This window comes from Mesoplodon densirostris, chromosome 14 (assembly GCF_025265405.1).
Source record: "Mesoplodon densirostris isolate mMesDen1 chromosome 14, mMesDen1 primary haplotype, whole genome shotgun sequence".
NCBI lineage: Eukaryota > Metazoa > Chordata > Mammalia > Artiodactyla > Ziphiidae > Mesoplodon > Mesoplodon densirostris.
Genome location: NC_082674.1, coordinates 12575606 through 12601638, shown reverse-complemented (window position 1 = coordinate 12601638; position 26033 = coordinate 12575606). Strand labels below are relative to the sequence as shown.

At 46.6% G+C, this 26033-nt stretch overlaps 1 protein-coding gene across 2 annotated transcripts in view; it reads left to right on the top strand.

The window, feature by feature from the left end:
• The window catches only part of CYRIA (CYFIP related Rac1 interactor A), a 108790-nt gene that overhangs the window by 41547 nt on the left and 41210 nt on the right, over nt 1-26033 (top strand). For both annotated transcript variants that reach the window (XM_060117746.1, XM_060117743.1), the window contains exon 2: nt 9133-9284. The gene's annotated coding sequence lies outside the window, so the exon portion shown is untranslated. The remainder of the gene's footprint in view (nt 1-9132; nt 9285-26033) is intronic.

Genomic DNA, 26033 nt, shown 5'->3' with positions numbered 1-26033 from the left:
TGCCAAACAACTAGGAAGACAGGAACACAACCCCACCCATTAGCAGGGAGGCTGCCTAAAATCATAATAAGGTCACAGACACCCCAAAACACACCACTGGACGTGGTCCTGCCCACCAGAAAGACAAGATCCAGCTTCATCTACCAGAACACAGGCACCAGTCCCCTCCACCAGGAAGCTACACAGCCCACTGAACCAACCTTAGCCACTGGGGGCAGACACCAAAAACAATGGGAACTATGAACCTGCAGCCTGCAAAAAGAAGACCCCAAACACAGTAAGTTAAGCAAAATGAGAAGACAGAGAAATACACAGCAGATGAAGGAGCATGGTAAAAACCCACCAGACCAAACAAATGAAGAGGAAGTAGGCAGTCTACCTGAAAAAGAATTCAGAGTAATGAGAGTAAAGATGATCCAAAATCTTGAAAATAGAATGGAGAAAATACAAGAAAGGTTTAATAAGGACCTAGAAGAAATAAAGAGCAAACAAACAATGATGAACAACCAATAAATGCAATTAAAAGTTCTCTAGAAGGAATCAATAGCAGAAGAACGAATAAGTCACCTGGAAGATAAAATAGTGGAAATAACTACTGCAGAGCAGAATAAAGAAAAAAGAATGAAAAGAACTGAGGACAGTCTTATAGACCTCTGGAACAACATTAAATGCACCAACATTCGAATTATAAGGGTCCCAGAAGAAGAATAGAAAAAGAAAGGGACTGAGAAAATATTTGAAGAGATTTCCCTAATATGGGAAAAGAAATAGTCAATCAAGTCCAGATAGCACAGAGAGTCCCATACAGGATAAATACAAGGAGAAACACACCAAGACACATATTAATCAAACTATCAAAATTTAAATACAAAGAAAAAATATTAAAAGCAGCAAGGGAAAAAAAAAACAAATAACATACAAGGGAATCCCCATAATGTTAACAGCTGATCTTTCAGCAGAAATTCTGCAAGACAGAGGGGAGTGGCAGGACATATTTAAAGTAATGAAAGGGAAAAACCTACAGTCAATATTACTTTACCCAGCAAGGATCTCATTCAGATTCAGTGGAGAAATTAAAACCTTTACAGACAAGCAAAAATTAACAGAATTCAGCACCACCAAACCAGCTTTACAACAACAGCTAAAGGAAACACAAGAGAAGGAAAAGGCCTACAATAACAAACTCAAAACAATTAAGAAAATGGTAATAGGAACATACATATTGATAACTACCTTAAATGTAAATGGATTAAATGCTCCAACCAAAAGACAGACTGGCTGAATGGATACAAAAGGAAGACCCATAAATATGCTGTCTACAAGAGACCCACTTCAGACCTAGGGACACATACAGACTGAAAGTGAGGGGATGGAAAAAGATATTCCACGCAAATGGAAATCAGAAGAAAGCTGGAGTAGCAATTCTCATATCAGACAAAATAGACTTTAAAATAAAGACTATTACAAAAGACAAAGAAGGACACTACATAGTGATCAAGGGATCAATCCAAGAAGAGGATATAACAATTGTAGATATTTATGCACCCAACGTAGGTGCACCTCAATACATAAGGCAAATACTAACAGCCATAAAAGGGGAAATCGACAGTAACACAGTCATAGTAGGGAACTTTTAACACCCCACTTTCACCAATGGATAGATCATCCAAAATGAAAGTAAATAAGGAAACACAGGCTTTAAATGATACATTAAACAAGATGGACTTAATTGATATTTATAGGACATTCCATCCAAAAACAACAGAATACACTTTCTTCTCAAGTGCTCATGGAACATTCTCCAGGAGAGGTCATATCTTGGGTCACAAATCAAGCCTTGGTAAATTTAAGAAAATTGAAATCGTATCAAGTGTCTTTTCCGACCACAACGCTATGAGACTAGATATCAATTATAGGAAAAAATCTGTAAAAAATACAAACACATGGAGGCTAAACAACACACTACTTAATAACCAACAGATCACTGAAGAAATCAAAGAGGAAATCAAAAAATACCTAGAAACAAATGACAATGAAAACATGATGACCCAAAACCTATGGTATGCAGCAAAAGCAGTTCTAAGAGGGAAGTTTATAGCAATACAATCCTACCTCAAGAAACAAGAAACATCTCAAATAAACAACCTAACGTTACACCTAAAGCAATTAAAGAAGAATGAAAATACTCCAAAGTTAGCAGAAGGAAAGAAATCATAAAGATCAGATCAGCAGTAAATGAAAAAGAAATGAAGGAAATGATAGCAAAGATCAATAAAAGTATAAGGTGATGCTTTGAGAAGATAAACAAAATTGATAAACCATTAGCCAGACTCATCAAGAAAAAAAGGGAAAAGACTCAAATCAATAGAATTAGAAATGAAAAAGGAGAAGTAGTAACTGACATGCAGAAATACAAAGGATCATGAGAGATTATTACAAGCAACTATATGCAAATAAAATGGACAACCAGGAAGAAATGGTCAAATTCTTAGAAAAGTACAGCCTTCGGAGACGGAACTAGGAAGAAATAGAAAATATAAACAAACCAATCACAAGCACTGAAATTGAGACAGTGATTAAAAGTCTTCCACAAACAATAGCCCAGGCAGGACCAGATGGTTTCACAGGCAAATCCTATCAAACATTTAGAGAAGAGCTAACACCTATCCTTCTCAAACTCTTCCAAACTATAGCAGAAGGAGGAACACTACCAAACTCATTCTGTAAGGCCACCATCACCCTGATACCAAAACCAGACAAAGATGTCACAAAGAAAGAAAACTACAGGCCAATATCACTGATGAACATAGATGCAAAAATCCTCAACAAAATACTAGCAAACAGAGTCCAACAGCACATTAAAAGGATCATACACCATGATCAAGTGGGTTTATCCCAGGAATGCAAGGATTCTTCAATATACACAAAACTATCAATGTGATAAACCTTATTAACAAATTGTAGGAGAAAAACCATATGATCATCTCAAAAGATGCAGAAAAAGCTTTTGACAAAATTCGGCACCCATTTATGATAAAAACCCTCCAGAAAGTAGGTATAGAGGAAACTTACCTCAACATAATAAAGGCCATATATGACAAACCCACAGCCAACATCACTCTCAATGGTGAAAAACTGAAACCATTTCCTCTAAGATCAGGAACAAGACAAGGTTGTCCACTCTCACCACTATTACTCAACATAGTTTTGGAAGTTTTAGCCACAGCAATCAGAAAAGATAAAGAAATAAAAGGAATCTGAATCAGAAAAGAAGTAAAGCTGTCACTGTTTGCAGATGACATGATTCTATACATAGAGAATTCTAAAGATGCTACCAGATAACTACTAGAGCTAATCAATGTAGCAGGATAAAGTAAAGTGTAAAGAGTGTAAAGTAGCAGGATACAAAATTAATGCACAGTAATCTCTTGCATTTCTATACACTAATGATGAAAAATCTGAAAGAGAAATTAAGGAAACACTCCCATTTACCATTGCAACCAAAAGAATAAAATACCTAGGAATAAACCTACCTAAGGAGACAAAAGACCTGTATGCAGAAAACTATAAGATACTGATGAAAGAAATTAAAGATGATACAAACAGATGGTGAGATATACCATGTTCTTGGATTGGAAGACTCAACGTTGTGAAAATGACTCTACTACCCAAAGCAATCTACAGATTCAATGCAATCCCTATTAAACTACCAATGGCATTTTTCACAGAAGTAGACCAAAAAATTTCACAATTTTTATGGAAACACAAAAGACCCCGAAAATAGCCAAACAATCTTAAGAAAGAAAAACAGAGCTGGAGGAATCAGGCTACCAGACTTCAGACTATACTACAAAGCTACAGTAATCAAGACAGTATGGTACTGGCACAAAAACAGAAATATAGATCAGTGGAACAGGATAGAAAGCCCAGAGGTAGACCCATGCACATATGGCCATCTTATTTTTGATAAAGGAGGCAAGAATATACAATGGAGAAAAGACAGCCTCTTCAATAAGTGGTGCTGGGAAAACTGGACAGCTACATATAAAAGAATGAAATTAGAACACTCCCTGACACCATACACAAAAATAAACTAAAATGGATTAAAGACCTAAATGTAAGGCCAAACACTATAAAACTCTTAGAGGAGAGAACATAGGCAGAAGTCTATGACATAAATCACAGCAAGATCCTTTTTGACCCACCTCCTAGAGAAATGGAAATAAAAAAATAAAATAAACAAATTGGACCTAATGAAACTTAAAAGGTTTTGCACAGCAAAGGAAACCATAAACAAGACAAAAAGACAACCCTCAGAATGGGAGAAAATATTTGCAAGTGAAGCAACTGACAGAGGATTAATCTCCAAAATTTACAAGCAACTCATGCAGCTCAATATCAAGAAAACAAACAACCCAAGCCAAAAATGGGCAGAAGACCTAAATAGACATTTCTCCAAAGAAGGTATACAGATTGCAAACAAACACATGAAAGGATGCTGAACATCACAAATTATTAGAGAAATGCAAATCAAAACTACAATGAGGTATCACCTCACACCGGTCAGAAAGGCCATCATCAAAAAATCTAGAAACAATAAATGCTGGAGAGGGTGTGGAGAAAAGGGAACCCTCTTGCACTGTTGGTGGGAATGTAAATTGATACAGCCACTATGGAGAACAGTATGGAGGTTCCTTAAAAAACTAAAAATAGAACTACCATACAACCCAGCAATCCCACTACTGGGCATATACCCTGAGAAAACCATAATTCAAGAAGAGTCGTGTACCACAGTGTTCATTGTGGCTCTATTTACAATAGCCAGGACATGGAAGCAACCTAAGTGTCCATCATTGGATGAATGGATAAAGAAGATGTGGCACATATATACAATGGAATATTACTCAGCCATAAAAAGAAACGAAATTGAGTTATTTGTAGTGAGGTGGATGGACCTAGAGTCTGTCATACAGAGTGAAGTAAGTCAGAAAGAGAAAAACAAATACCGTATGCTAACACAGATTTATGGAATCTAAAAAAAAAAGATGGTTCTGATGAGCCTTGGGGCAGGACAGGAATAAAGACACAGACATAGAGAATGGACTTGAGGACACGGGGAGGGGGAAGGGTAAACTGGGACGAAGTGAGAGAGTGGTATGGACATATATACCCAACCAAATATAAAATAGATAGCTAGTGGGAAGCAGCTGCATAGTACTGGGAAATCAGCTTAGTGCTTTGTGTCCACCTAGAGGGGTGGGATAGGGAGGGTGGGAAGGAGACTCAAGAGGGAGGAGATACGGGGATGTATTTATATGTATAGCTGATTCACTTTGTTATGAAGAGAAACTAACACACCATAGTAAAGCAATTATACTCTAATAAAGATATTAAAAAACAAACAAAAAACCTACCCTTTTGTAATTCTTCTCGTTGGCCAGGGCTCCTGGTGCTGTGGGAGAGGCCGTAATGAGGTTCCCTGACTCGGGATAGGCCCCGCTGCTGGTTAACTTGGGGCTTGAACAAGCAGGCTCCCACCTGGGGGCTTAGATTCCGTGTCTGCTCAGTCTGGAGGGCAGGAGGGTGGTCTCCCAGGCCCTCCAGTCCTTTCACCATCTGTTTGCATCGCCTTCTCTCAGTTTGCCCCCCGCCCAGCCCTGTCACTTCCAGAAGCATGCAAAAGCGGAAGACACACAGCCGTTGTCAGCCTGTCCCGTGAATGGGGGCATGGTGGTGGGGGGGGGGGTAAGGGGAGCACAGGAGGTAGTGAAAAGGTCACAGGTCACTGGACTGGAGGTCAGCAGATGGTTATTCTAGTTTCGGTTCTGTTGTGTGACCTGGGAGAAGTCATTTTGTGTCTCTAGGTTTCAGCTTCCCCATTTTTAAAATGTGCTCATGACCCCATGCTTTGTCCCTCTCTTAAAATGACCACAGAAGACAAGATGCTGAAAGGTGTTTTGCTGGCTGCCAGGTATGCCGGAAGTGCTACCTCCTGACGGTCCCACGTGGTGTCTCCTTCACGTTGCAGAGGGACGCTGGCAGCAGCTCTGGTCATTCATAAGCACTGGCGACGGAAGCGGACTTGTGGATGTTGTGTGAGGTCGGGCTCCTGGTGGGGACCCAGACGGGGCTTGTACGTGTCTTTCCCTACTCCATCTCTGTGCTCCCTGAGGGACCTCTGGCCTGTGAGTGACTCAGACAGGAAGCCACCAGCCATCTCTTCAAAAAGCTTGGAATCCTCTCAAAGATAGGCTTACTTTTTATTGCTCTGTGTTTATTTGGATGGTGGGGGGAGTAGTTTATAGAGAGTCAAGGACAGATCCCTGGAGCGAGCTCCTCCATGGTAGGGTCTCCGTGATTGAATCAGTAAGATGGGAGGAGGTGGGACCTGCTGAGGGCTGGGTTAGGATCCAAGGTATCGAAATGCTGGTCCGTGGACCAGAGCCAGTTGGTGACGTCAAACTCTCCAGAAGCTTGGCCCCTACTTCAGGTGGGGATGGTACTTTTTCCTTTTTAGCTTCTCCAGTTGCACAACCAGTTTGGGGAACCACTGGGGTGGGTGGAATTGGTATCTGAGGGCTTGCCTGTTAGGGGGCTCTGTGTTCCCTGCCCACCTTCTAGTAGTCATTGGGAAACTGTAGAGTATTATTAGTGTTGGTATTGCAGTGTGATTGTGCTATTGTTAGCGTTGTCTATTTGTGTGGTTGTTCAGCTTACCAGGTGACTGCCAGGCTTCATGATGAACACTGGGAGTTGGGGAACTTTTGTAGCGTCTATAATTAAGTAGAGTGGACAAAATTGTAGGGAAAGATTCTGGAAGTATCTTATTAGAGCCATGGTCTGGAGGAGACTCAGCGTTCTGCTGGCCTGACCCTCTTAGTTTTGCGGTAGAAGAGAGCGGGGTTCTTCCTGGCCCACTGGGGGAATCAAGTCCTAATCAAATACACTGAAAATGGATTATAATTTTGAGGGCATTTGAGAAGGAAAACGGTGGGGATGGGATAGCGCCCCTGATGCCTGATCACCTCGAAAGCTTTTCTTGTTTCCACGTCCTTCTATGACTCATCTGGCCTCAGCTACAGCCAAGAGGTCAGAGAGGTGGTCTCACCTGGGGATTCTTCTTTAGAAATTCACCTTCTCCAGTGTCTACACTCAGGTGCCCCTGGGAAACAGCACCTGTGGCAGGCACCCTTTTCCTCAGGCTGTGCTCTGATGGGAATTCACAGACACAACCCCAAATTCAGAGGAAACAAACTCCTCTCCGCCACGGTGACCTGGTTTCCCAAAATGCAGGGCTCAGAAATCACTTTCTCATCAGGCTAAAGTCGCTGTGTTTTCTCTATTATTTCCTTCCCTTCCCCCCAACTTCCTGTTTTCTCTTCCTCTTTTCTCCATCCCCACCCCATCTCTCCAGCCCTGTCCCAGAACAGGAACAGAGGCCGAGCGTTGATCATCACGATTTCCTGACGGGCCCTCTGGTTGCTCAGAGCCAGGGCCGGCCTGGCTTCTCTGGGGCACATGAGCCCTGGCTGGCAGCATACAGGAAGCCAGGACCTTTAGAGCCTCCTGCCTGAATGAGAATCTAACGAGAATAACCCTTCACATCCTTTCAACGTTAACAGCTGCCAAAGAACTTTCTCCTGCCTTCGAGCTAACACACTGGAAAAATAAGACAACTCCTAGTGTTTTGGCCTAATAGCTCTAGTCCAGTTTAGATGGACAAAACATCGATTTGGGAGTTAGATATGAGTTCATGCCTGGTTCTGCACCGAATTCTCTTTATGACTCTTCAGGGCATTCTAGTTCTCTCTAGCTCGGTTCCCTAACCCTTTGGAAAAATGGAGTTCCTGGTACCTTTAGCAGAATTTTTGAGGACAAATGAGGAAAATGTAAGATTCACCTGATGTGCCTGTTAGATATTATTTGGTTAACAAATGTGAGATCCCTTCTTTTGTTTTGGTTTTTGGCCCAGAGGAGTGGCTGTTGAAATGTTCGGTGTTCAGAAAAATCACATAATAAAACAACAAGGTCCTACTGTGTAGCTCAGGGAACTATATTCAATATCCTGTAATAAACCATAATGGAAAAGAATCTGAAAAAGAACATATATGTGTGTGTGTGTGTATGTATAACTGAATCACTTTGCTGTACACCAGAAAGTAATACAACATTATAAATCAACTAGACTTTAATAGAAAAGAAAAAGAAAAGTCACATAATAAATGATACTCATGGGAGGAAAATCCATGTCTGTTCCTGTGTTTTCCTGAAACATGGAGAGAGAGACAAACAGACAGACAGAAAGAGACAGAGAGATAGAGACAGAGACAGAGAGAGACCAGGAGACCTAGAGGCTGGGTGCACATACATCTATCATTAAAAACCCAAGTCCACCCACTGCTGTGCCCACAGGTCCTACTGTTCCATAACAATATTTTTCTAATGAGAAAAAGGGAGAATCCTCCCAACGCCATGCCTGAGGTGGACTGTTTTACTCAGTTAGCTCCCAGGAGTAAAACTACAAAAACAGCAATGTGGAAAAAAGTGCCACCTCTCGATTTGAAAATCCATTAAATAAAAGAAAAGGCTTCTATTCAGGGTCAGTGACCACTTGTTTGAGAAGTCAGCCCAATCATGTGGCTGCTTTTTTAAAAAATTCCAGAGACCGGAGAGTCAGAGACACATTCTAATCTGGAATCTCATCCCGAGCGGCTAAACCCTTGAGTGAAGCTCTTTTCTTCTCTGAGCCTCAGTTTCCTCAACTACAGAAGCATTAGACAAGGTTATTGCATTTCTTCCAGCCCTAGTCATCTGTGATTCTGGGACTCTCTCTGCTCTCCTTAAAATAATGTATTATGGGGCTTCCCTGGTGGCACAATGGTTGAGAGTCTGCCTGCCGATGCCGGGGACACGGGTTCATGCCCCGGTCCGGGAAGATCCCACATGCCGCAGAGCAACTGGGCCCGTGAGCCATGGCCGCTGAGCCTGCGCGTCTGGAGCATGTGCTCCGCAACAGGAGAGGCCAAAACAGTGAGAGGCCCGCGTACCGCAAAAAAAAAAAAATTCATTATGATGAGAGGAGAAGAGGAAACGGGCTCTCCTAGTAACATCACTTGCATTCCCTGTCTGCAGGATATCACTCACCAAGGACAGAGAAGCCACAGGACCCTCGGGGACCACAGCCCTGAGTTAGGGAGCCAGACTTGTGTTGGCCAAACAGCTGCTCATCTGATTCGTTCCCTCAGCCTGGATTGGTGAATCTGAGTTACAAGGGAGATCTCCAGGTAAGAATCGACTGTCTTTGCTTATAGCCAGCAGCATGGTGATGACCAGCATTGTAGTGCAGAGAATCTGTGATATGCAGGCTTACAGGACACCTGGAAGTATTGAGGATGGTCCTTCCACCAGACTTGTCATCTCTGATCGGAAGCTGTGCCTCCTAACACCACATACGTGTACAAGGAAAAAAACCAAAAAAAACCCCCCAAGAAACAAGGACATAATGAAGAATGGATGTGCACTTCAAAGTAGCTGTAATTTTGAAGTGCTTAAATGTCCCTGGGTTCTATAACTGCATTCTGAGTGGGAGCTGTTGCTATCTTGAGTCTTTTTAGTGTTTAGGCAGGAAACAGAGTCTCTTGCAACTGCATGCAGGGGGTGAGCAGATTAGAGCTGTTGCTGGAGGTCGCTTTGTCCCTGCAGAATGCATTTGAGGGCTTCTTTCTGGCCATCCAGGTTGAGACCAGCAGGGAGAGAAGTAGCCCACCTGGCATGGAATTTAGGTCTCATGCCGGAAGTCTGGCTGGCATCTCACTTGCTATCACATTTTTAGAGGTAAATGCAGCTGAATTTAGAGGTAAATTCGGCACTGCAGTGCACCAGCCTCAGATCACCCCTCCCCTTGCCCTCTTCCCTCACCGCCAGCACGTGGGTTTTCTCCCTCTTTCACCTTCTCCCAGTTATGGGCACTTTTCTTCTTATCTGGAAGGAGAGGGCCACACCTACTTGAACTTCATCATTGAACTTGGACCTGACAGGGGCTGACATCCCTCTCCAGTGACTCAAGGTCTGCTGATTTCAGCTCCTTGGACTTTGTTGTATTAGTACATCTCCTTTCAGCTGGCCCAGGGCACCCACACATCCAAGGTCAAGAGTCACGAAGGAGGTGACAATACACTGAGATGATCTCACACCTGTTACTCTTTCAGCGGTTGCTGCTGTTACCTTCTGCTGTCCTCTCCTAAAGCTCTTCTTTTGCATTCAGATATCCTGATTTTCCCTCAAAACTAAAACCAGAAGCATTTCATAAAGCTGAGAAGGTAAGACCAGGTGATTTCTCAGGTATTTTCCAATTCTGACTTCCTGGGATTATTTTATCCCAGACTTGGTCCTTATACCAGGTTCTCATTCTTGGGGGGAACAGATTTATCTTGTGCTCCCTTCCTTTCTTCCTCTTACGGTTTCTTTCCCCAGAGGGGTCCCTGAGCCGTAGCGTACTTCAGAGGAAGGAGAAGAGCTTTTGAAATGAGACAGACCTGACTTCAAATCTCAGTTCTGCTATTTATTGGTTGAGAGATCTTGCCTAGATCGTTGTCAATTCCTGAGCTTCTGTTTCCCCATCCATAAGATGGGGACAGTCCTCCCTGTGTGGGAGGCTTGTGGTGAGGCTCAAAGGACACGGTAATGCATTAGCATAGTTTCTTGCTTCTAGTAAACCTCAAAAAATGTCAGCTTAATCAGAGGTATTTCAGTACAGCTTTGAGCCCTCATTGGGTTGCATCTGAACCTGTGCCTAAAGTCTAGGGACAGATCTTGTCTATACACACAGTTAAAGAAGCCCAGAGCTGTTAATCTTTTTTTTCTTTTTTTTTTTTTTTTTTTTTTTTTTTTTTTTTTTTTTTTTGCGGTACGTGGGCCTCTCACTGCTGTGGCCTCTCCCGTTGCGGAACACAGGATCCAGACGCACAGGTTCAGCAGCCATGGCTCACGGGCCCAGCTGCTCCGCGGCATGCGGGATCTTCCCAGACCGGGGCACGAACCCGTGTCCCCTGCATCGGCAGGCGGACCCTCAACCACTGCGCCACCAGGGAAGCCCAGAGCTGTTAATCTTGATTTCAGAGTTCCTCTTCAATAGCAGCCCGCCCTCACCTCGCCTTGGCCAGATCGCCCTCTGTGGTTCGGCCATTTGAAGGTTTGCCCTGTTACATCCAACCTCAGGTCTCACCCACCTCCGGCCTGTTGAGTCCATCCTTTGTCCCATCGGGTAGTAGATGAAAACTAACTCACCCCCAGCAGCTTTTTCACTTCAAACCAGCGTCTTCCAAGACCCAGAGAAATGTCCTCACAGGTGGAGCCAGCTGACTCGGGAGCAGGTGTCCTGGCCCCTCAGCGAGACAGTTAAGTTTCAAGCACGTGTTCGTCCAGGCCCACAGCACTGGCTTTCTTCCTTGACTGTGGACTGTTAGCTCTTGTGGGGCATTCATTTATCCAGCCATCCATGCATTCCACAAATATGTATGGAGCATGTCCTACGCAGCAGGGGTATTCTTGGTGTTAGGGACCCACACAAAACAAAACAAAACAAAACAAAAAACAAACAAAATTCCTGTTCTCTTCAAGCTTGCATTCTAGTGGGATCAGGGGAGTGTCAATAAATAAATAAGCATATATTATACCAGGTAGTATTAAGTGTTATGGAAAAAATAAAGCGAAAATAATGATAATAAAGCCAAGCCAGAGTGAGAGGAAGTTGGGGAAGAGGCATTGCTGTCTTAGGCAGGATACCAGGGAAGGCCCCCCTGATTAGGTGTCATTGGAGCAGGACCCGAACAAAGGGAGGGAGGGAGGCTTGAAGGAAAAAGGGAACAAAGGCTCTCAGGTGGGGATGTTCTTGGGCTTCAAGGCACTGCAAGTGGCCACGAGGATTGGAGCAGAAGGAACGAGGGACAGTGGGAGGAGGTGAGGGCAGAGAGGAGTGGTCAGATTGCGCAGGCCTCACAAGCCACCCCGAAGACTTGGGCTTTTATGTTCTGGTTGGCTTTTCCAGAGAATCCTGTACCCTTCCTCCCTCCTCCCCAGAGAGTCTCAAAGGCTTCATCCCTAAAACATCCTGAAATAGAAATAAAGATGGATGTTCGTGCCCAGTAGAGTATTTGCGATTCATTCCAAAACCCGTATTGGATACTAGGTACCGACACTCTGGAGGTAAATGAGACTTGGCCGCCCTGTCCTAGGAGCCCGTGGCCCGGCACTGGTTCAAGGCTGCTTGGAGAAGATGCATCGATAAATCAGGCCCAAGTGAGCAGTTGTCCTAATTTGGTCATTGTGGTACCAATTGGCTAGAGTAGGAATTTCCCCTGGGACCTCCCACAGGTCACTGGTACCAATTCTCTTGGAATTCATCCACCTAGACTATTGCCAAGTCTGGCCTTCTGGGTAGAGGGGGGACCAATCCATTCAGCGAACATGTGAGTGCCTATTCTGTGTCAGCGCCAGTGCTAGACACCGGGGAAAAGGATGCTGAGATTCAGCTCCTGCCCTCAAGTTGTTTATGGTTTCACTAGGAGGCCTGCTAGTGACTAGACAGCACCCCAGTTATCAGTGTTCTGATCAGAGTGGGTGTGAGGGACCAAGAGGTGGGGCGCTTGAGCTAGTGAGCTCCCCGTCCTTGGAAGCATGTGAACAGAGTGAGGGGCAGAGCTGGGGAAGCTTCCTGGGGACACGCTGTCTCCACTCTGTCCTAGAGTTGAGGGCTGGTCTGCTAGGTGAATATCGGGGAGGGTGAGAAGCTTCAGGGAAGGTCTCCAGGTAGAGGAGAAGCATACACGAGGGCTGCCTCTTGGAGGGACTGTGGCACTGTCACTCGCTGTGGCTGTGCAGGTGAGGTGAGGTGAGTCTGAGAGAGAGGGACTCACTCAGAGACAGAAGCTAGGAGGATTAACCAGGAGACCTTGAATGTCGAGCTGAGAGGGTTGAGTCCATTCTGAGGACAGCTCAGAGCTGGTTACAGAGCTTTAAGCAAAGATGGATGGTCTGATAAAGTTGCAGTCTTACAAAGCAAAGGGCCGAATTTTATTTGACCCCCTGTTCTCTAAAGTGCATATTTTATATCTACTCCTTGTAATATTATAGGATAACAGTTTCCTCAGCTGTAAAATGGGTTCATACAGATCAGCCGAATGGGAGGTTGTGAGGGTAGATACATGGCCTGTCCACCCCCAGGGCCCTGGGTAGTGGTAAGTGCTGAGAGCACGTCACGTGCATCTTGTTGCACAAATTGCTGGTGAATGGTTAGAACAGGAGCCTTTTTTCTGATGAGAGGAAGTGGCTGGCAACAGTCCATGCTATTCTAGTAGAAATTATGGCATTTAGATCTTGATCTGTTTTTTTTCTGGTCAGAAAGCAAATACCCACTTCTGAAACCCTCTCTCTGTTGAACACTAAAATACGAGTGTTCTCTTTAAAAATGTGCACATTCATTAAACAGATAAGACCTGAGCCCTCACCATGCCCCAGACACTGTGCTAGGCCTGGAAGCATCAAGACCAATCAAGCCCAGTCAGCCTCTCGAGGAGTTCATAAGCTCATGACGAAGACAGAGGAACCAACAGTCATGGGAGCAGGTGGTGGGCAAGAGCCCCAGCATGAACAACGCGATGTGGGTGCAGAGAGGGAGCCTGCCCTGTGCCCAGGCAAGTCAGGGAAGGCGTCCAACAGGGGCCATGTGAGCTGGGCACGAAAGGATGAGTAGGAGTTGGGTTCTGGGAGAGGATACAGAACAACACTCTCATAAACTCAGTTCTCTGTGATGGTGGTGGGGAGGAAATAGCCAGAGGCGGCGTCACGCACAGATAATGCCTCAGCTCTGCTTTTAAAAGTCCGTTAGTCGCCATCCTCCCACCTCGTTCCCAACAGTGACTGAAAATAATCACATTGACTAATTTGAGTTCATCTCTCCTCTGACGCTGTGGAGGTGTTAGTGAGCAGAACAGGATAAGGGCTGGGGGGCCAGAAAAGAAGGAGAAAGAGGAGAAGGAGGAATCCATTTCCATCATCCAGAAACACTGACTGAACAGCATAGCTGTCTGGTGGCAAAATTCAACTTTACAGAGACCTGGGTCTGCTTCTTCGCAGTGAAAACTGCAAGAGATTTTTAAAACTGTATGTGTCCTTCTATCTTTCTCTTAGAAAAAAAAATATATAGGTGTGTATACATCTATCTATATCTATATTTATGTTATGTATATGCACATTCCCATGTGTATATGTGCATGATATATATGTAAGTGCATATATACATGTATGTGCCCATTTATGTTATATAGAATTTATTCTAACCTAGCACAGAGCCTGGTGCCCATGACCTCCGGTCACACTTGCTGCTTGGAGAGGGATGTGTGGTTTAGAACTGACCTTGCTGACCTGCACACGTCCCCAGATGTGCCAGAGTCTCTAAAGGTCATGGCCTTGGATGCTCCCAGGCACAGCAGGAGGGAGCCTCGGTGTCGGCTACAGAAGAGGAGACTGCAGCTCAGAATGACGAACCGTCTCGCCCAAGGCCCACAGCTCTGAGGCGGTCAGGATTCAAACCCTCTTCTAACTGTCCCTCTTCCACTGTATGTGCTATGCGTCACCCTATCTATAAATAGGTGAAGCTCCCAGTCAACCAAGGAGGAGATTCTACAACTAAGACTTGCCCTTGGAAGGGTCCCTCAACTAGGGCTTCAAACCGCAGAGCTGGGAGGACTAGTGGCAACTCACCAGAGTCAGGGATGCACGTGTCCGGAAACCCTCTGTGGATCCTCCCAGCACCGGCAAACACTCTGCACGTCGGTCTGCAGGGGAGGGAGAAGGGAGGGAGGGAGGGAGGGAAGGAGGGAATGACTGGCATCGGGGTTAACTTGGGTTCTAGTCCAGGCCTGGCACTGACTCACCTTTGACCTTGGACACCCCTTCCCTTCTCCATCATCACTAGGAGGGTGTTGGGCTTGATGGTCCAACTTCCATTTCTGAACTGGTCCCCAAGGAGAGTCCTTGAATCCTGCTGACTCCCCACGTCGTGCCGGGGGACCCCAGTGTAGGACTCGAATTCGTATCATCACCACCAGGAAGCTCTCAAAGGTGAGAAACCAAGGCCCTCACCTCCTCATGGATGGCCGGGCCTCCACCAGCCCTGGAAACAGAACAGCTGAGCCTGTACAGAGAAAAAAGGTTGGCTCGGCTGTACCTCGTCCTCCCAGCCTTCTGCTGGGAGCCCCGAGTGTAGCTGCTGCCTTTGTTCAAGCCCCTCTTCCGGCCCTCCAGCCTCCTTGCACCTCTGTCGTCCAACCCACAGAAGGGTTGGAAAAGAGGAGAATCGGCTTGGAGTGTAGGGCTTCGCCCTGATGACTAGCTTCCTTTCCCTCTTGGGGACTTGAAAGCTGCCAGTCCAGAAGTCCCAGGAGGGAGACTGCACCTGACCTGGAAAGCAGGAAGGAAGCCAGGGGTCAGGAGCACGCTGCAAACTGGCAGAGAGAAGCGTCCTGCAGAATCGTTCATGTGATCGCAGGCTTGGCCATCAATGCCCCGCAGGACCCCTTTCCCCACGTGTCAGCTCTTTCTGCCCTGACTAGGCTGCCAGCCAAGGAAGGAGGGCCATGGCAATCTACCAATTTTCTTCAGTTACCATAATGTGGATACAAGGAGCTGGACGTGTGATGACATTCGCAAAAGCCCACGTCCCTAGTTTTAAGGGAGGCCACCTGGCACGGTGTAGAGTGGGCTTTGGGTGAGATTTGCTTTCACTGGGGTTGTCGTGAGATGCTGTGTCCTGCCGTGGTTAGTAGCACAGACTGCAGCTGGACAGCCCGGGCTAGGACCCTCCTCTGCTACTTCCAGCTGGTGAGCTCGGGCTGACCAGACATGTCATCCAGCTTGTCCTCATCTGCAGAACGACAGCCCACAGGACCTGCCACACGAGGCTGCTCTGATCAGGGATGTGAGTTCATGCACGTGAGGGTGCGGAGTGGTACCTGGCCCATAGTCAGGGCTCAGTGAGTGTTCGCCGATTTTATTTTGATCTGAAGCCTCTAGAATTGAATATTCTATTCCGTTTCTGGGCTGTGCTGTGGGTTCAATCATTTACTGGCTGTTTATTAAGCATCTCCTGGGTGCAGAACTCATCCTAGATGATGGCGTTTCAAAGCCGGAGTCGGCAACATGATAAACACAGTGAGACATCGCTCCTTCTTTGCCATTGGGACAAGTGAAGCCTTGTAGGAGACCAGAGGCTGGAGAGTTCCCTGAGCCAGGCGGCTGCTCAGAGGAGCTGGGGGGCCTGGAGTGAAGGGGGTGGCGAGGAGGAGCTGGAGGCCTGAGCCGAGGGCTGGACAGTGGGTTGAGAGAAGGAAGGTGGAGTTGACTAAGGATGATGAGGGCGGGGTGCCATTCTGAGTGGGAGACCGACCGGGGGAAGCGCTAAAGAGGGTGGAATTCTTGAGAGTGGTTTTCTGGTGTTGGTGTGGGCGGTAGGCTCTGCTTTAAGCCTTTTTGGTGCGAAGTGCCTGGGGCCGCCAGGTGGAGATCCATCCCCTTTGCCCAGCTCCGGTGTCAGTGGAGGAAGAGGGCTCAGGATGCGCCAGCCAAGGGCCCCCGTCGCACAGGATGGAGCAGGCCTCTCTGCTCCCAGCAGAGCGAGCACAGGACCCTCTGTGTGCGGCCTGAGAGCCCTGGCCGGGCCTCCTCCTTGAAGGGCCTGACAAAGACTTGCTTGTTCTCGCCTGACATCAGACCTCGCCCTCAGGATTTCTCTGTTCTTCTGGGGCAAGATCTCACACAGTGATAATAGAGTGAACGGGAAGGGAGGAATCAAGGGAAAGCTGTCTCAGGCGTCACCATGCCAACCCGCTCCCCTGGCTGAGCGTAGGAAGAGGGCGCGCCTGCTGTGTGCGCCCCGCGCATCTTCCAGGTCACACCCTGGCAGGGACTGCCCTGAGCTGCGGGCGTTTCTGGTTGGAGCCGAACGGGAGCTGCTCGTATTGGTTCCGAGAGATGCTAGCTGCCTGGTCCGTGACGGACAAAATATTAGTGAGTCACATTACTTAATTGCTGCATACAATGAGTGGATTGTTTTCTCTCTCTCTCTCTCTCTCTCTCTCTGTGTGTGTGTGTGTGTGTGTGTGTGTGTGTGTTTTAGCTTAAGTAAGTATTGCATTTAAACACCTGGGTTTTCTATGTTAACAAAGATTTATAGTGAGTTCTGCCTTGGACATTTCGTAAAAGCTTACTGTTTAGAGGCATCTGTGAGATCACCTGCTCCTGAGTCTGTCTGATCCTTTTTTCAGATGAGTGAACGGAACCCGGGAGAATGGGAGACAGGAGTAAAGCTTTTATAGGCACCCGGGATTCGGATCCTGCGTGACAAGTTCTCAGCATAAGACCCCTAGTGAGGGCTTACTCAGTGCTCTCCCTGCTTACTTTCTGAGCTTTGATGTGTGCCAGATGGGGTCAATAAATGAACTCACTTGTAAAACAAAATGAATGTGAAACCAGTCCAAGGGGAGCCCCTAGTTTCATTTATCATAAAACAATCAATCCTAAAACAACCGTTTACTTGTGAGATACAGGAAGAAAAGGAAATTTGACACCGGAACTTCACATCCTCAGTCTAGTGCAGTGGTTCTGAAGCTCACGGCCAAAGCCATAGGCTAGTAAGTGAAAGGGAAGCCCGTGTCTCCACTGTCTCTTCAGTGTGTTTCCCACACTCCATACTCCACTTCATCAAATGACCTGGGGTTACTTTGTTTAGCTGGAGTCTCAGCTGGTAGGAACTGCGGAGCAGTCCCAGACCTGGTGCTTGAGGAGCAATTTGCTGTCTTCAAGTGGAATTAGAAATAGCCTAAACAGTACTTGATCTGTCTGTGAGGGCTGGGAGCCTTCTAGCAGATGCAGGGCACAGCTTTCAACTTTAGTCATGTGTGGCCACAGACACCAGCCGGGAAACCCCGGCTGCAGGGTAAAGTTTAAACCAGGGTAGTGCATAGTTGAGTCATCAAGAGCACGGCCGGGTTTGAATGTAAATCTGGAGATGAACTTGGTAAGGTTGTTTGTTTGGTTTAACTGTGGTCTTGCTGGATCGATCCAAACAGGGAAGTTCCACTGTGACTCTGCTGCCTTCTCTGTGTATGTTGAGTTCCCTGCAGGAGCATCCTCTGCGAAAGCGTGTACTTCTGCACGCTTGTCTGTCTATCAATACAGGGTGGGGTTACCGATCGCTAACGGAGGATCTCCCGCTCTCCTAATTTACACTTCCAGAGTGTCTGCCAGATCCAAAATATAATTCGAAGTGGACATTTCACCAAAATGAGCTGTCGTAATTCATTTTGATAAGCTTGGATAAGATTTCAGCATTTTCTTTCTTTCTTTTACTCTTTACCTTTTGCAACTGGAGTCAGGTTGATTCAGCCACCAGACAGATGTTTCCCTGCGTGGAAAACGTGATTTAAGAAATTAGGGGAAGAGGCAGGGGAAGATGATTACTAAGCCAAGTGGCTGAATCTATTATTTTTTCTTTCCCAAATGTCATGGCTCCATTTCCAGCAAAGTGGTCAAGATCAATGCTTTGGAAATGACCTTGAACAGGAATGAAGTGAGTTAGTGTGTTAAGTCAGCACTGGGTACCACAGCTGCGAATTTGAACCCTTTTTACTACTAAGAATATATTCAGGGCATTGAAATGGATCCCCCTGCTTTGTTCTTTTTCCAAACTTCTGCTTTTGTACTAAGTACCTACCCTGACCAGGTCTGGCATTTTTAACGTGAGATGAGCGCGCCCCTTAGTGGAGAAAGTACTTAACTGCAAGCTCTTAACATTTGCCCAAAGAAAAGCTCTCGGTTTTTACAGAAATATATCGCTTTAGTAACTCTTAAAGCCAAACTACTTGTCCACGTTGGAGGGTTATTGTGAGAATTAAATGAGATAATTCGTGGGCAGCACTTAAAATGGCATTGAGTGCAGGAATGACAATCAGCAGCTGCTATTATCACGCTTATCTGAGAATGAGGATTCGGGAAGCAGGGGGTTGAGTGACGTCATTTTTGGCGTCTTCCGGATTTCAGCTTCAGGGCCCTCTGTGCCCACACTGTTACGTATTAGGAAAGGTGAGTGAAGAGTAGTGGACAGGACTTACCTGGGGCAGGACCCACTGCCCCGAGGCGGAAAGCAGTGACGACCACTTCAGAATACAGGCCTCCTCACCGTGCAGGAATTTGGATTGAAAAGAGCATCCACAAGATGCGATTCCACCTGCACTTGATGAGGAGGCACTGTTCCTTTGCCACGCCTGTCCCTGACCTTGGACTTCTCCCAGCTCAGCCTCCGGATGCTGAGAATTCTCCACAGGCCACCCTTTGTGAAAATGACTCCTAGTGGCGGGAGATGTCTCTTTCAGAAGTTCATGTGGGCATCGTTGAGGCCGTATTTTGCTTGTCTGGTGACTCAAGTTTTCTTTCTTTTAATTGTCAAGCATAGGATGAGACCCCTATGAGTCTGCTTCTTCATATGCCTGAAGCTGGTTACACCTTTATCAAACAAGATGTGAAAGTGGGGAAACGATTTGCCTCCCCTCTCTCCTTTCTTCTTTCTTTTCTTCCTTCGTCCCTTTCTTCCTTTCTTTCATTCCTCCTTCTCTCTCGCTTTTTCCTCCTCTCCCACCAGCCCCTCCTCTTTCCTTCCCTCTTGCTCTAAGTTGATGATTGACAAGAGGTCCTTGGATACAGATTTTGGCATCCACGCCATCTCTTGTCCACTCACTTTTTCATTTATTCGGAAACATATTCCCTGAACAGCCTACTCTGGATTCAAACATAATCCAGTCCCAGTTCCGGTGCTGGGGGTATTCATCCTTTAAGAGGAGAGGCAGGCAGGTAAGCAGGGGTGACAGGACCGTGGGAAGGTGCTGGAAGAGGGCTCCCGGGGCCGTGGGGAGAGGAACAGAGGGCAGCCCGTCCCCCCAGGACTGGCACCGGGAGCACGGCAGGCCCCAGGCTGGTGGTGGATGTAAGTTTGCCTGGCAGAGAACCACCTTTATAGTGGGTTTAAAAGCCACCTAGGAGGGGCTTCCCTGGTGGCGCAGTGGTTGAGAGTCTGCCTGCCAATGCAGGGGACGCGGGTTCGTGCCCCGGTCCGGGAAGATCCCACATGCCGCGGAGCGGCTGGGCCCGTGAGCCATGGCCGCTGAGCCTGCGCGTCCGGAGCCTGTGCTCCACAACAGGAGAGGCCACAGCAGTGAGAGGCCCACGTACTGCAAAAAAAAAAAAAAAAAAAGCCACCTACCGACAGGTCTCAAGGCCAGGCGTGTGACAGCTGTCCCTCCAAAGGCCTCTCAACTCCACTCACTGAGAGTATGATCTCAGCCGTGGGGGACCTGGGGTTCCCTTCGTCCCAGCCCCAGGCCTCGCTGGCAGTTTCTCCCTGGCCTCCCTCCCACTCCACAGCCCCCTCCTGCATGAAACCCTCCACATTCTTCCAGTCAGAGGATTCCTCTCCTTTCTTCCACCCTCTTCCCAGATACCAGTCCTCACTAGAATTTTCCACTCGTTACAGCTGTCTTTAAACATAGCCTCTCACCCTCACCGGATGGTGCAGGGACCGTGTCTTAGGTAGCTCTAGTTTCTAAAAAGAGCAAATGTTCATGCAGTTGCTCCTTTGACCACGCACCCACTTTCCTGTACTCTGTCAAGGACTGTGCTGGGTGTGGAGGCTGGACCAATGATTAAGACCTGCGTTCAGGAAGCTGAGCAGACACACATGAATATTATATTTTTGTTAGAAATGCATACAGGATACACAGGGTGTATAGATTAGGGCCATAAGAAGGAAGAGGCCAGTTCTAACTTGGGAGCTAGTGGCAAGGGAGAGGAGGGGTGTTGGATTTGGGTGGAGGTGGGGATCGACTGAATCAAATCACACATAAAGTGAAGTGTAGGTGGATAGATCACCCGGCAGAGCCAACAGAGTTTTGCCAACTAAACAGAATCTTCAGTGTTACTGGTAATTTCTAGAAATGTTGAAAGAATTTATTACTTATTTCAACTGAATGCTGCCATTTCCTGGGCAAAGTAAGTAGACTTCCAAAGCCTTGGGAATTAACAGCATCATTTCACCATCTCTTGGAATTGTTTTGAAAGCCAGTGGACATAGCTTTGGTGTTTGCAAATTATCCCCAACCTAGTGCCTTAATGTTACAGTTTTATTATTATCGTAACTGCAGTGAGATCTGATTTGGGCTCTGAGGGCTGGGACTGCGGCGGCTTTTCTGGAATTCCAAAGGAAGAGTCTGAATTAGAGAAGGTCATATTAGACCTTTGAATACACGTGATAGATGAAAGCTGGCTGCCCAAGCATTGACTAATACAGGGGCTTTGGGACCCGCTTTATCAAATACATGAAAATTAGTTGTAGTTAGCCTGTCTGCGTATTTCATGATGTTTGATGCTTCGGAAGTCCAAAAGGGCTTGAGAACAATTTCTCTTTAGTAGTTTAAGTGTTCTACCTGATTTCTGAATTACTGCTTTTTCACAGAGGTAAACTCTGGAGTACTCCCTGAGTGCAGCAGTGGCCAATTTTGAGATAGCATGGTGCTGGGAATCTATCACCACCATCCTTCCCAAATAGCTGGAAATCCAAAGGGCTTCAAGGAACAAGCCAGGGATGCTCTGTGGAAGTGCTGTCAAGGTGCAGTTCTGGTTCTTAAGTGGAAGTCTCATCCCATTTCTAATTGCCTTAGCTCCTGGTGTGGCTTTCGGTTGCCTGAATACATTTCTGGAAATTGTTGGACATTCTCATTGCATTAAGACCTCAGGATGTTGGAACGACGGGGAGTTTCCCAGGTCGTCTAGCCAGTCCTGGTGGGTTACAGATGCGATAAGGATGAGACTCAGAAGGGGGGGGGGAGTGACCTTCCCCAAGGTCTTGTAGCAAACAATTGGCTGAAAACAGGTTAGGACAAGAGCCAGTGACTCCCGTGCATTTGGTGGCATTACAGAGACCTTACAGTCGCGGTAGCTTCCATGACCTTGAGGCCCTGGGGTTACACAACAACTGTCTGACCCGCCCAAGGCACCGAACTGCATTTCTGCCCTGGAGTTTCCTTGCTTCTGCTTTGTGGATTCAAAGTTCCTATATAATCAGTCTTCAGTAGATTCTCCTGACCATCTCCCCCTCTACTTTCCCCCCGAAACACACTTTCTATTTTAGAGGTTCCTGCTGTTCCTCATTAGGACCAGGCTCACTGACCAGGCACTTCCCCATCCCGTGAAAGGACTACTTCTCCCCTTTTCTTACCCAAATAAGAGTGTCTGACCCAAATAACAGATGGCCTGAGAGCCTCTCCTCCCACGGGCCTGGAGGAAGAATCTTATGTTTGGATGGAAGAGAAGCTCCAGGGGATCATGGGAGTCATGTTTATGAACAGATGACTTCATTCATTCCATCTGTAGGTAGGGAGTTCCTACTGTGTGTCAGGCCCTAGTCTGGGATCTGGGGGTATATATGTTCATGGCGATAGAGATCAAAAAGAAAAATAAAGACAGTGAGTGGGGAGTAGGGTGAAGTATGATGTTGGAGAGGGTGGTTAGGTTGGGCTCCGCTGGAAAGTAAACCCTGGACAGAGGCCTAAAGAAAAACCATGCAGATATATTGGGGGAAAGCATTCTAGGCCTAAGGACTAGCAACGATACTGTGGCAGAAACACATGTGATAAGTTCAAGAATGAAGAAAGGGGAGAGGCCAGAAACCAGAGTAGCCCAGTGATGGAGGGGAGTTGTACGAGATGAACTACCTTGGGGTAACATCACCTCGGGCCTTGTTGACTGTGATAAGAATCTTGTATTTTACTCTAAGTGACACAGGAAACCATTGAAGGGATTTAACCAGAGGAGTGACATGCTGAAACTTTTGAAACATCATTAGAGCTGCCAGATAGGTAATTGACTGAGTGATTGGGAACTGGGGAATCTGTTTAGGAAGTGAGTATGATAGTCTTGGCAAGAGATGGGATGCCCTGTGGGTTGTCTAGGCCTCCATGTCCGAGAAACGATCAAATTCAAGCTGCGTCCTAAAAGGAGAACTGAAGGGTTTGTTAGCTTAGATATGGGGTGTGAGAGAAAGGAAAGCCGAGGATGACACTGACGTTTTTAGTCTGAGTGTCTGGAAACATGGAATTGCCATTTACAGAAAGAAGAAAGACTGAAGAGGGGCAGATTTCTAGGAAAAAAAGCCAAAACTTTAATTTTGGATATGTGAAGTTTGAGGTGTCTATTAGAAGTCAAGCAGTCAATGGGATAAATGAGTCTGGAGTTCAAGCGAGGGGATCAAGGTGACAGTTATAAATTTGGAAGTCATCAGCATACATCCTCTAAGATGGTATTTAATAGATATTGATAGTTGTGTCAGAAAGGGGACTCGGAGAGGGAGAAGGGTAAGCTGAGACAAAGTGAGAGAGTGGCATGGACATATATACACTACCAAATGTAAAATCAGATAGCTAGCGGGAAGCAGGCGCATAGCACAGGGAGATCAGCTCGGTGCTTTGTGTCCACCTAGAGGGGTGGGATAGGGAGGGTGGGAGGGAGACGCGAGAGGGAGGGGATATGGGGATATTTGTATACATATAGCCGATTCACTTTGTCATACAGCAGAAACTAACACACCATTTTAAGGCAATTATACTCCAATAAAGATGTTAAAAAATATATACTGCCTGCACTCAAGTCATGTCTGTATATTTCTGTGCGCATCTCTTGTTGATGGTTTTGAGTGTCCATGTATCTTCTTGGCCATGTTAGAAATAAAAAGTTAATTTTCAAAAAAAAGAAAGGGGACGCTTCTTCATGGCCAGGAGGACAGAACTAAGACCAGTGAGTGGAACAAGAAAAATCACGATAGTAATCGTGATTACGGCAACTACCATTTGTGCATCTGGCTACTTACATATGTTGTGTCACTGTCTCTACAAACCAGCCTTGAAGAGGTTGAATTCATCTCTGTTTTACTCATATTGAAACTCAGACTCTGGGAGGTTAAGTAAACGTTGTTAAATACGTTGATTGAGACCACCCAGCTAATAAATAGCTAAGCTGTGATCCAAACCCAAGTTCATGTTCTTGTTGCTATACTAAACATCACAGCTCAGCTTAAGAAGTTCAGTAGGGTGGTCTTCTTTTATCTCTGAGAAAGACAACTCAGCTGAGCATTTCTGCGAGCTCACCCTCCACCTTCAACTGAGCCTGTCCTGCAGGTCGGGCGTTTCAGATGCTGGGTGAAAGACTGCATGTCGGGGCTGCCCTTGCCAACACAGAACACACACTGTAAAGCAAGAGAGAACAATTTGCAAAAAAGAGATGACACAGGAAGATAAAGTCATACATCCGCTCTGAACACTGGCTACAGTTTAAGCCAAGACATTACCCATAGGTGCTGGTTGATTTCCTTTCCTAGTTTCAGAGGGCAGATGACAATCCCCACCCTACTGGAGACAGGTGGAGAAGGGGAATACAAGGATTTATTCCACGCTGGCGGAGGGGCAGGCTTCGGGCGGTTTAGCTGTCATCTCCTTCAGGGCTCGCCGCAAACAAATAAGTGCTGGGGGCTCCACCTAGGAAAGTAAGACCTGACGGGTGACATGGCTCGTCCAAGGACCTGCAGCCAACACATGTTACAGGCTTTCCAGACCCCAGAGCTCAAGCCTGTTGCACCGCTTTCCTTTAGAAGGGGAAGGAGGAGGCTGGGATGCTGAGAGCAGCTGGCGTTATCCTCCGCCCATCCCCGCCTGCGGTCTGGAGACGGCCGGCAGAGGGCGCCGCGCCCCTGGCTCTCCCAGCCCGCGGCCCGAAGCCATGTTGAATGAGCAAATGTCTGCAGCCGCCTCCGCGAGATGGAAATGTCTCCCTGGCAGGAAATCCGCGAGGAGCACCGCGGGGTTGTGCAAACAGCCTCACAATGTCCGCTTGTGTGTGTGCACTCGGCTTCGCCCGCGTCGCCCACAATGCTCTGTTTTTTTTTGGATAATGGGCCTCTGTGGACCCATAGGGCTTGTCATGCAAAGGGAGTGACCTGTGTTTGTCATAAATGGGCTCTTGTATGATTAATAGCCACGCGAATGCGCCCGCAGTAGCCGCGCGGCACCGGCTTCACCTCTTCGCCGAGGCGGTGGTCTCAGTCGCTTTCTTCCCTCGCTCCAAAGCTGCCGTGCAGAATTTATTGCTAAAAGGGAAATGACTTGTTTGCATTGTGGTTGCAGTTTTTTATATGCGAGACAGGAGGTGCAGAAAACTAGCATTTGTTGCTGGAGGCTGACTGCATGCCAGATATTATACTAGGTGCTTTCCCTGCATTATTTTATTTACTCACCAACGTCACTGCTAAGGAAGTATTATGATTCGCATTTCACAGACGAGGAAAACCCAAATTCAGAAAAGTAGAAGACTTACCCAAGGTCTCCGCAGCCTGTGCTGTTGCCACTAAAGAACTCCTTTTCTCCTTCAGCGTGGTCCACGGTCCACACACCTGGAAATGCCTCCCTCATCTTGCCTGGCTGTCCATACACTCAATTAGCGATTTTAAAATAAATGAGGGATTTCCATTCTTGGGTGTCAGTGTGTGTATTGTACCTCCTGGAATTATATGCAAAAACATGTGGGTCTGTGTGTGGGTGCATTTTTCTAAGAAGGCTGATATTCATCAGATTCTCAAGGTCATCTATGATCATAAAACAACAGAATATCTCTATTTTGGGAAATGTTTATTTTCTCCAACCTGTTTCTCTTCCCAACGACCCTTCCTCTGTTCGGCTTGTTTGCCGTTGACAATCTTACTGTCACTGCTATGTGGTGACTGCTTACCGAATCTTCCATTCCATTTCAGTGGCCATCAGTGAAGAGGCTGCGTGCTGGACCTGTGCTTGGAGCTTGGCTGGGGAGGGGTGGGGGTGGGGTAGTTGAAATGGGCCTTTAAAGAATCCACAGTAAGGAAGAGAGGTTATTCATTCAGCCTGAGG